The sequence below is a fragment of the Mytilus galloprovincialis genome, chromosome 1 (genome assembly GCF_965363235.1).
Source record: "Mytilus galloprovincialis chromosome 1, xbMytGall1.hap1.1, whole genome shotgun sequence".
Lineage (NCBI taxonomy): Eukaryota > Metazoa > Mollusca > Bivalvia > Mytilida > Mytilidae > Mytilus > Mytilus galloprovincialis.
The window spans coordinates 8961807-8974526 of record NC_134838.1 but is presented as its reverse complement, the minus strand read 5'-3'; the positions used below and the strand labels follow the sequence as shown (position 1 = coordinate 8974526).

Genomic DNA, 12720 nt, shown 5'->3' with positions numbered 1-12720 from the left:
TTCAGGTACTGAGACAATACCTCAATTAGATCTTATTGATAGAGGATTCTTTCATAGACAGGTAAGAAGATTTTGTTTGATGTAAGATAATGAAGGGATTAAAGATTAAAGGCTAAATGATTTTCTGTTGAACCAGTAGATCCATCTGTTAAATACTGAGATCCTTTATCATTGAATTGTCATCTGTGTATTAGACAAGGGGTCCAGGACAGTGTCGGATCCAGGAGGGGGGTGTTCTGGGTATTGGAACCCCCTTTGTTTTGGACAAACGCATTTGTATGTGGACATATAGTTGGAACAACCCTTCCCCCTGTATCCTGGGTTAGAAACCCCACCTTTTATAAATTGCTGGAATCCAATCCCTACAGGCTATTCTAGAAGAACTTGAATTGAAGACCTATCTAATATAGGTGCAACAAGTGGCATTTTTATATGTCTAAGTTATAAATATATCTACATTGGCTTATCTATGATTATCTATGTATCATGAGTGTTTGGACTGAGGTTACAGGATAAAGTTCAAATGGATCTAAACAAAACAATCAGTCTAAATAATAAAGAATAGGGAATAATAGACCAAAAAGACCAAGAACATAGAAAAGTGACCTAAAATGACTTACACATGATTTTTCCAACAACAGCATTGGCAGTGTCTGCAGTTATACCACTTGTGGTAGGTCAATGATATTTGGTATGTAGTTACCAGTATTGGATTGCATTGGCCCATCTTATTTCCATTTTCCATGGAGAGTTTTGCTCTGGACCTCAGTCTTAGTCTATGACTTTGAAATTTTTGCTTAGTTTACATATATATACTAGTTTGTGATTAAGTCAGTTTCAGGGAAGCTATTCTATAATTGGTATACAGTATATGTATTAGCATTGCCAATTTTCATTTTCATGATTTTATAAGCATTGCCATTTCATATGACAATGGAGTTATTTGGCTGAACAAAAAGCTTTATACATAAATAAGATGTTAGTCTTGCCTTTGTTTTCTCAATGTAAGAATTTTAATTTAAGTAAATAATTACTACTGAATGATAAGTTTTGTAGGAGTTGTTCCCCTTTGAAGTATGAATTATTTTGAAAAATTGCCTTGTAAACACTATAAATGTGACTAAATTGCAAAATTACATGTATTTTTGATAGTTTCTGATCTATAACAAATTGAAAAAATTGAAAATAAAAGTACATTTGAATAAAAGGAATTAATTATAATCAAAGATTTTTGATCATTTTCTGGTGATTGTTTATCAACAATTATATGAAACAGATCTCCATTGCTCATACGGGAAATAACTTTTTCATTATGTTCTCAAGCAGAAACATACATTTTTTTTGGTGCTATAGATGTCCTTTTTTAAACATTTAAGTGATTTATGCTAAAGCCATAAAAGAAAAACAAGTATTACTGTCAGACAGACACTGCAACCAATGTCAGGTTGACAATAAATAATTATATTGTGAAAGGAAAACAAATGGCTTGGATGGAAAATGTACAGGCAGATGCATGGGAATAAAATATATATATATCCTTAGTATATTATTTTACTGGTGAAATTTTTTCAAATATAAGATGGATAGCCTCAGTTAACAAATGATCAAATATAAAAAATCAGTATAAACAGAAAGTCATAAATAAGTTTTAGAATTTAGCAAGTCTACATTAGTTTTGGGCTGGTTGGAAAAAAACATGTTATACACTGATTATTCAGAGTTTTATCATGTTTATATGAACATTATTATTGTGAATTTTAGAAAAACGACAATAATGTGAGATAAAATTAATGCAGTTTCTGTGTACATGACTTTATACAATATGAATGATACAAATATTGATGCATGTTTTTAGATATGGTGATCATGACATCCTGACACTTGTAATATCTTACTTTACAGTAGTTACATGTTTTTAGATATGGTGATCATGACATCCTGACACTTGTAATATCTTACTTTACAGTAGTTACATGTTTTTAGATATGGTGATCATGACATCCTGACACTTGTAATATCTTACTTTACAGTAGTTACATTTATTATGTTGGGGGCATTCAATATTTTGTTTACGTTTGTTTCTTGGTAAGTATTTCCCATACAAGAGATAAGTTTTGAAAGGTGCAGATGGGGAACCAGTATTTTGAAAAAGGGTGTGTATAGCTCCTTATCTAAGCAAACTTAGGAGTAGAACAAGTAAAAAGTCTTTGTATTAACCATATATGTAGCTCCGTAATGAAGGGTGCACCATGCACCCCAAAAAGCTGCAATGGAGGTAGTTTAACATGAAATTGTGGTTACATTAACTTGAAACTAAGTACACATGTTCATTTTGATGTGAACTTTTTGAAAATATATACCAAATTAAAGTTTAAACTAGATTTTTGGGTTCACTGAACATAGATAGGTGAAACTGAAAGGGGAAAGTCTTGTGCTATTGTTGGAAGATAATGTTCCAATTGAAAGAATTTAAAAATGAAATGTCAGATATTAGTTCCCACTGTTGTTATGCCCCACCTGCAATGGTAGAGGGGCATTATGTTTTCTGGTCTGTGCGTCCGTTTGTCCTTCCGTCAGTTCGTTCGTTCGTCGTGCTGTTCGTCTGTCTGTCCCGCTTCAGGTTAAAGTTTTTGGTCAAGGTAGTTTTTGATGAAGTTGAAGTCCAATCAATTTGAAACTTAGTACACATGTTCCCTATGATATGATCTTTCTAAATTTAATGCCAAATTATAGTTTTGACCCCAATTTCACAGTCAATTGAACACAGAAAATGATAGTGCAAGTTTCAGGTTAAAGTTTTTGGTCCAAGTAGTTTTTGATGAAGTTGAAGTTCAATCAACTTGAAACCAGGGCCGTAAGTAGCCTCTTCTAATAGTGAGGCAAAATATATTTTTGGCGAGGGGTCTGGGGGAAGCTCAAGGCCCCCAGAAGCTCTGAGAAAAATAACGCAAAATTGTGCATTCTGAGCGTTTCCCAGACTCTTTCTGACATTGAAACACAATGAATTTTTAGCTATTTTTTCGACAATATTGGTTTCTCAAAGCAAAAACATAAATTCATTGTAATTTAAGACATTTAGGTTTAATGGACCCATAAGTAGGATAAAGCAAAAATCATAATTAGACCTTTTTTTTAATGACTATATTTGAATATAGTGACAGTGCAGTATTATATTTTAAGTACTAGTACTGCTTAAGTCGTCACTAGGGACCATCTTGACCATGTTTTATGGTATTAATGATTCTTTTATAGTTGAAGACCGTCCAGCAACTTTGACCATTGATCATTTAATTTATTATTTATTCTATGCATTGTCTTTGTGTGCGATTGGGTTTCGTGCACATTTACTCCATATTCCTTTATTTTCTGTTAAAGGGTCTGAACATGATTTAATGCAAGTTTAACCCTTCAATGTAAAAGGTCATATGACAATACATTATTGTTTTTTTTTTTCAAATTATTTGATACCAGGAAATTGGTGACCTTACTTTAATTTAAACCATGTCAGCTATCTAGTTTTTTCTACCAAAAAAAGCCAGTTTTGTATTGTTTGATATAAGTTCAATTCTCAAAACAAAAACAACCATTTTTTTCTGTGTCTTGTAGCATCGTAAATTCTTAAAATATTTTCTCGCACAATACCTGGACATGCAACATTGCAAAACCACACGTTTACGAAAACTAAAAGTAAAATAGAAAGATGGATCACGAAAAACATGCAGGGGCGATACCAGAGAGTGAAGAGAACTTGCTTCTTGCTAGACACTTTCTGTGAAAACAATTTGATATTAAGACAATCTTTTGTTTTTTTGAAATTTCTAGAATGAGGCATTTGCCTCATTTGTCTCATTTGTCTCAATGTAGTTACGACCCTGGAAACTTAGTATGCATGTTCCCTATGATATGATCTTTCTAATTTTAATGCCAAATTACAGTTTTTACCCCAATTTTACGGTCCACTAAATATAGAAAATGATAGTGCGAGTGGGGCATCTGTGTACTATAATGGACACATTCTTGTTTTTACATTTAAGTCTCCCAAACAAAGTTTGGAGACTTATTGTTTTTGCTCAGTTCTTATTATTTTTATTCTTCTTCTTCTTCTTCTTCTTCTTCTTCTTCTTCTTCTTCTTCTTCTTCTTCTTCCGCCACTTTTAAAAATGAACTTGTCCGCAGCGTTTCTCTAAAACCGCTTGTCAGATTCACTTAGGGTTTCATAGAATGGTAGACTAATATGTCTAGGTGAGCCATCAATCTTTCGTTTGTGCATTGGGGTCTATTAAGGGGTATTTTGGGAGGTAGAAAGGAGGGAGGGGTTTACTATAGAACCCTATGGGATTTTATTTTCTAAAATTTTCAAATGACAGGGCCGTAACTAGCCTCTTCAAATAGTGAGGCAAAATATATCAAATTTTTGGCGAGGGGATTGGGGGCCGCTCAAGGCCTCCAGAAGCTCTGAGAAAAATAACGCAAAATCGTGCATTCTGAACGTTTCCCGGACTCTTTCTGACATTGAAACGCAATTATTTTTTAGCTTTTTTCAACAATATTCTGGTCTAAAAGCAAAACCATAGATTCATTGTAATTTAAGACTTTAAGGTTTTATGGACAACATTAAAAGACCGATATGTAGGACAAAGCAAAATTCGTAATTCTCGTAATCATTAATACCGGATCTGTCTGTCTGTTTTAGTCTTGTATTGTGCATAGACTTTGGTGATATTTTTATGACTAGACTGAAATATATTGACAGTGCAGTATTATGCTTTAAATACTAAACGTACTACTTAAGTCGACACTAGGGACCATTATTAATGATTCTTTTATTGTTGAGACCCTCCAGCAACTTTGACCAAATGATTGATCATTAGTATTTTTTTATGCATTGACTTTCTGTGCGTTTAGCTTTCGTGCACATTTACTCCATATTCCTTTATTTCCTGTAAAAGGGTTTGAACATGACTAAATGCAAGTTGAAAATGGTCATATGGCAATACATTATTGCTTTTTTTCAAATTATTTGATACCGGAAAATTGGTGACCTTACTTTAAATTAAACCATGTCAGCTATTTAGTTTTATCAACCAAAAGAAGCCAGTTGTGAATTCTTTGATATCAAATTCAATTCTCCATGCAGAAACGACCATTTTTTCTGTGTCTTGTATATTCTTAAAATATTTTCTCGCACAATATCTGGACATCGGTGGGCATGCAACATTGCAAAACTAAACGTTTACAAATGAAAATCAACACTCAGACTATTGTCATAAAGTAGGACAATAAATGAGCAAAAGACAAACCCGGGACACAGAAGTTCAAACAATAGACCATCAACTCTGAAAACTAAAAGTAAAAAAGAAACATGGATCACGAAAAACATGCAGGGGCGACACCAGAGAGTGAAGAGAACTTGCTTCTTGTTAGACACTTTCCGTGAAAACAATTTGATATTAATAAGACAATCTTTTGTTTCATTTTTTTTTTTTTTTTTTTGAAATTTCTAACATGAGGCATTTGCCTCAATGTAGTTACAGCCCTGAATGAATATAACTTGAAAACTGTAAGTGATAGACACATGCAGTCTTCAGAAATGATTATAGGACAATAAAACAAATCACATGAAATATAGGGGGAGTCCCTAGGGGGTCATCCCCACCCCCTTAAATTTGAGAATATGCTTTTATCTTGTAAACAGTCCAGATCCCCACCCCTCAACCATATATATTCTTGAATGGGAGGATAAAACAAATCAAATGAAATTAAAGGGAAGTCGCCGGGGGTCATCCCCACCCCGTTCAATTTGAGAATGTGCTATTATCTTGTAAACGGTCCAGATCCCCACCCCTAAACCATATATATTTTTGTAGGGGACAATAAAACAAATGAAATGATATAAAAGGGAAGTTCCTAGGGGGTCACCCCACCCCCTCTTGTTTGAAAACTTGTAAACGGTCAACATCCCCACCCCTAAACCATATATATTCTTGAATGGGACGATAAAACAAATCAAATGAAATTAAAGGGAAGTCCCCGGGGGTCATCCCCACCCCGTTCAATTTGAGAATGTGCTGTTATCTTGTAAACGGTCCAGATCCCCACCCCTAAACCATATATATTCCTGTAGGGGACAATAAAAAAAATGAAATGATATAAAAGGGAAGTTCCTAGGGGGTCAGCCCACCCCCTCTTGTTTGAAAACTTGTAAACGGTCAACATCCCCACCCCTAAACCATATATTCTTGTATGGGACAATAAAACTAATCAAATGAAATTAAAGGGGAGTTCCTGGGGGTCACCCTTGACCGTTCAATTTGAGAATGTGCTATTATCTTGTAAACAGTCCAGATCCCCACCCCTTAACCATATATATTCTTGTAGGGGACAATAAAACAAATAAAATGAAATAAAAGGGAAGTCCTGAGGGGGTCACCCCACCCCTCTTGTTTGAAAACTTGTAAACGATCAACATCCCCACCCCTAAACCATATATTTTTTTGTAGGGGACAATAAAACAAATGAAATGAAATAAAAGGGAAGTCCTGAGGGGGTCACCCCACCCCCTCTTGTTTGAAAACTTGTAAACGGTTAACATCATCAACCCTAAACCATATATATTCTTGTATGGGACAATAAAACAAATCAAATGAAATGTACGTAAAGTACCTGGGGGTCACCACCACCCCTTCCTGTTTAAATACTTGTAAATGGTGGAGATCCCCACCCCTAAGCCATATATATTCTTGTATGGGACAAAAAATCAAATCAAATGAATATGGGACCATATGAATGGCGAGTTATGGGAGCTTTGTTTGGGAGACTTCGTAACAGCATCCTGTTACAATTACTTCTTGTTGTTTTGTAATTTGATTATTTCTACAGTATATATAGTAAAACGACATGCAGGATCTTCTGTTTTTGAACTTTCTCTCAAACAATTTGAATGGACTCTGGACTTCATTGAAAGCGGTATCTCTATGAGAGATAGTAAAATTAAATTTTGCAGTAATAAGTCACCAAAAACTATTGAACTAAAATCATGGCAAAATGTTGTGTTTGCTGATATATAAATATTCACATCACATATTCCAATACCATTGTGCTGGCTTATAGTCGACATGTTTGCATGCTTTAGAATGTAAAGCTAATCATTAATTGGATTTAGGAGGAAGTAATTTTCAGAGGATATTAACCATAATTTATCCGACATAAAAAACAGATAATCTGATGCCTTAGTAGCTGATTGATCTTTCTAACCCTCATTGTTTTTTAATTAACTAGACATAATTTGAAAAAAAAAAGGAATTATGTCTGCTATCCAAATTACTTTTCTATTTTGCCTTCTCATATATGTTTACAAAAAAGACTTATAATGGAACAGGATAAAGTTGTATGTTTCTCTAAATGGACATTTTGATAAAAATAAATGGCCAGTAATTACTTATAGGGCATCTAATTTGGTGGTCTGATTCTATATCCCACTAATTGTTTTGCCAGAGTCCTGGTATCTATGATGAGTTTATCTGTATCCTCATTGCAATAATATCGTACATAATTTCCTGTGTCCCACCAGGTTTTGTTTCCTGCCAGGTTTTGTTTCCTGTTTTCACGCTTAATTATTTGACTTTCACATGTTGCGCTTAAAAAAAGGTCAATCCTGCATCATGCTTAGACCCCAATGTGATCCATGTTATATGCATCAAATTTATAAAACAAATTGGGGATAATTTACTGGTTCTTACATATTTCATCCTTTATTGTTAGCATAAGATTCAGCAACAAAATGTGTCAAAGTAGCTGTGGAACCAGAACACTAATGGTCTGTAGGATATTTGTTTGTTATATGTGAACCATTTAAATTATGGTCATTAGAAATCAGCACAGTGTCAAAGAGCTTGCAGCTATGTAGCTAATATCATAAATGACTGTCTGTTTCCTCTATTACATAGCAACATTCTTTTCCCTAGATAGAGAATGAAATTGGTGGCAAAATTCCCGTCTGTTATCAAGTGAAATTTGCATTATCATTCCATATTTAAAAATGTGTTGTTATTCAGATATATATTTAAAATTTTGTTGAATTTGAGATAGCTCTTTTGATTTCCATGGAAGGATTTTCCCACATTTTTCCTGTAGCTCTTTTTCTTAATATTAAGAACTTATTTTTGCAAATCAATTTGAAAACCTTTTAACTTTTTATGTATTAAAGTCTTGATTTTATTTTAAAACAAATATTTGTTGTTAAATCCACCCCTTCGAAAAATCCCTCACTTAAGAAAATTTGAATCTCCCAAATTTTTTTTAATAAGGGGCTGTTTTATCGAATTTTCATATTATTTTTTTTTTTATCAACATTATATCTTCCGAAATTTTATTTTATACAATTAAGCTTGATACTTTTTGTTTATATGTAAAAAGTAATGATTTCCAAAGTATAAAACTATAGAACAACAAAAATTATTCCTAGATATTTCTTACAAGGCATTAACTTTCACACAATACCAAACCCTCATTGCAAGTTGTATAAGCATAGGAGAAAAGATTCATTTATTTTCACAGTGCAAAGGTCAATTGCATTGTTTCTGCCGGCATCCAATACATCGGAGATTGATTTCACAGTTGGAGAAAAACAACATGTAGATTTGATATTAAAAAGACGAATCTGACACTTCTACAAATATACTATCAATCACTTTAAAGCTCAGGCAGATTTGTTGTGTTGAGTAAAATTAAAATTAAAAGTTCTAATATATATTGCATGTTCTGGGGTTATTTGACGGAGGTAAATACAGAAATCAAATAACCAACGTGTAAAAGACGGTTAATGCTTTGCGATGATTTGTAGGTTATGGTACAAATTGAGCAGTTTTTGCTTTAAATTTAATGATCAACATTGATGAAAAAGAGGGATATAGTATATAAACACTAAATCAGTATGATCAAATGGTAAAAAACACTTTTATTTTTCATCACAATTTCACAACTTAGAGACTAAGGTACAGCTTATGACAAGTACAAGATGGCCTTTATAGCAATGCTTTGAAAGAAATTCTTTGTTCGTTTAGATGATTTTTCCAGAAAAACCTTTTGGTGAATTGTGTATGAATTATAAGTCCATTTTAATGCTGATATACAAGGACTCAGTTTCACAAACTAAGATAAGTTACCTTATAGAATTGTGTGGGTTTTTGTGCAACAATATTATAGCTTTATTTTTTTTATAGATCAAGTGGGTTGCTGCATTGAGTATTTTTTAAATGTAAACTGTGGTGCCTTAGGAGAAAATCAATAGAAACCTATAATAAGGTAAGTGTATTTTTGGGGTTTTCTAATCAAAGAAAAAAATATCTTGTTGGAGGCTTGTGCTCTATTTTAATTAAGCCATAAGATTTTAAAATAAGCCTCATTTAGTGTGGAAAAGTCTGAAAATCTGATTGAAAATGACATCACAGTAAAATGGTGTTATAATAACCTAACTTAAGATGGTAAATAGCACTACAGGGAGATAACCCTGTAAAAATGAGCTGAACGTTTTAATCACTTCTTTTGGTAAGGAAATATCCAGCTTCTCGATGACCAAAATAAGTGTTTGTCAAAGTGCTACATATCCAATTAACTTTTCCAATGAAGTGTCTGGTTAATTTTTTTTTTTGAATTTGTATACTTTTGTCGAATGGGTCAGAGTGAACATTTTGTAAAAAATTTATGAATATTAAACGAACCAATTTTTTTTAGACAAAGTGTTTGGTTCCACCTTAAACCCTTTAGTATAGAAAAAAAAAGTGCAATACCCCCAACCATTGACAATTTTTTGATAGAACTCCAAACATGATTATTTAATGAGGAATAACTTAATTTTACATGAGCTTATCTTTTTTTTATATTTTAAAATATTAACTTTCATGGAAGCTGGAATGGCTAGTAGCTGTGAGACCCCACCCAGATAAAAATATCTGTCTTTCAGTTTCATACTTTACAGACTTGGTATTTAAATAAACACTAAAAACTGTTTCAAAGCTTTTAAATTGAGAAAGAATCTCATTTTTTTAAATTGTTATAAAATTATTTTTCTGAAACAGTGATAACATTCTACTGCAGGATGTAGAACCTATAATTCCTTCAAAGTATATTGTGTTTAAAATTCAGAATGTCCATCGTGAGTATCACATTGTGTATGGATAGTCACACAGTGTTGCCATAAATTAAATTCCAACATTTACATTTTACAAAAGAAATAAGGGATGAGACACATACATGTATCTGTTTAAACAGTTTATTGGACTTGGGTCTTTTGTAGATTTACATTTAATTTTCAAAGTTTCTATTTTGCTGAATAAATTCTCAAACATACCCATCATAAAATGATATGCCATATTGAAATCTGAGTATAATCTTTAATGAAAAATAATTTCATGTTAAGTTTTAAGTTGTCATGTGTCAAATCATTTGTTGTGAATTTATTCAATCGAGACTCAAATTTCCAACAGGAAAAATAAACAAACTATTTTGAAACAAGGCTTATGAGGATCATGACTTGTTATTACCACATTTGTAATATAGGTGGCAAAGTTAAATTAGTTTTGTCAGCACTCAGTAATCCCCTTATACTTAAATCATATAAAATATGTAATAAAAAATGCACTTTATATATATTGATATATATATATATATATATATATATATAAACAAGTCTAAATTGAAAACTACCTTCAAACCTATGATTGCTTTGGATAAAAACTGCAATTTTTATACATGTGCATGTAAAAGAAATAATTTCGTTGTAGAGGGGTCTAAATGCAGCACAAACAACATTTTTCAAAAAGGCCAAAAGAGTGAAAAAGTTAAATTATATATATATAATTGATCCTTCAGAAAAACATGTTAACATCAGTAGTAAAAGTAAAAAATATAACAAAATACACTTTATCAAGAAATGAAATTGTATAACGTTTAAAGAATAAAAAATATGAATAGTTACTGATGGCTTTTGTCCTTAAATAAAAGCAGGAAGTCAAGAAATAAAACTAATAGAGTAATTATTCTGTCTCTCTTTCCTATTTGTTCATCTGTTACGAAGATCACTTAACCTTAGACATTTTAATTTTTATGGGTTACTGTTGTAGCCTTAATTAATTAAGCTGCTATATCAATGGCTCTTTGTAAATGTTTGGTAAAAATTGACGAGTTTAATGTGAATTATTGTCACATGTGGAAAAGTGGGTGTCATATATTGATTTCAAGTTCCAATTTAAAAGATACTGTTAAAACAGACAAAACGATTTGGACTCTTACCATTAACTGGAATTTTACTGCAATTAATAACATTGACAAAAGCCTGTGGTATTATTTCTTTTGTGTGTTCCCCCGTGGCTAGAATAATGATTTGATAAACGCTGAGACAGATCATGCTGATCACAGATTTTGCTCTAATCATTGCAACTATCGAAATATCTCTTGTATTGGTTTATTTTTTCAAACACAATATCAATGTAACTTGTAACATATACCTTTGAGGTACATTGTCAGTAAATGGACATAATTTTGTAAATATTTATTAATGACGGATTTAAGTTCTAAAATGCAGGCATAGAGTACGGAAGGTAAGTAAATGTGATGTGGACTATTGGTCATATACTTTTGATGCTCGTATAGATATATTGTATATATTGTAATTAGATTTTTCAAGACACTTTGGTATTTGAGAAAGAGAAAAGACAAAATGTTATCTTGTCATAATACTCTAAAGGTGTATACTATAGATAATGTCAGAGAGCTTTTATAGATAAGACATTTACCTGACTTTATAATAGATGATCACCAAAAGGCAAGATAGGATTAGTTATAGTTTTGCCATTACATTTTATAGTCAGAACTTTTTGTTTTATGAGCTTATTACTCCCAAAAGGTTATGTAAACTATTCTTGTTGCTTGTGATCTTATATTACAAAAATTATAAACACTAAATCGGGATACGCTGTGACATCAAATATTACTCTAGGAATCCTAATTGCAGATGTCCTATTTCATTTTTTTCAATTTTCTTCCCTCTTAAAAAAGGATTGTTGGCTTCCTGCCTGCTATTCTATAAATAGAATATTGCTATACAGGTCACTGTTTTCCTAGTTACAATAAGAATGGAATGTGGGCACATTTTATTTTTGGAAAAGTAAATATATAACCATGTTGAAATAAAAGCATTAAAGGATATCCATTTTAACCCTGAATTTAAAAGTGTACCCAGGTTGATGTTTTCAGAATCTTTTTTGTAATTGAGTTGAAAATGCTGAACGTACACTTGCATCATAGCAGTCATAACAAAAGTTAAAGACTTCAAAAATGATTTCAAATCTAAGCATTACCAATATCAATTAAAAGTAATTGTAAAAATAAGGAACATGGTAAGATTGCCAATGAGACAACTATCCACCAAAGTTAGGACGAAATGGATGTAAACAATGCTATGCATCTGAACTACAGGCTTCTGACTTGGGACAGGTTCATAAAGAATATGGCAGGGTTAAAACATATTATTAGCACTCATCCTTAGCCCATACCTGAGGGACTGTGGTGTAACATCATAAGAAAAAATAAAAAATCAATTTAAAAGGGCTAAACTAAATATCAGAGCAATGCAAAGTAGAAAAATAAAATGCCAAATTTCTCAATGATCTATTGATACTTTTCATCCTTCCGAGTTACCTTGTATGCTATTAGACAAAGGCA

General features: G+C 32.2%; 1 protein-coding gene across 2 annotated transcripts in view; it reads left to right on the top strand.

Moving 5' to 3' along the window:
* The window catches only part of LOC143064719 (receptor-type tyrosine-protein phosphatase epsilon-like), a 147337-nt gene continuing 134617 nt past the window's right edge, over positions 1-12720 (top strand). The window contains exons 1-2 of one of the 2 annotated variants that reach the window (XM_076237766.1): positions 1-61; positions 9222-9303. The gene's annotated coding sequence lies outside the window, so the exon portion shown is untranslated. Of the gene's footprint in view, positions 62-9221; positions 9304-11446; positions 11598-12720 lie in introns of those variants that run through there. The other variant, XM_076237775.1, reaches the window with a different exon arrangement.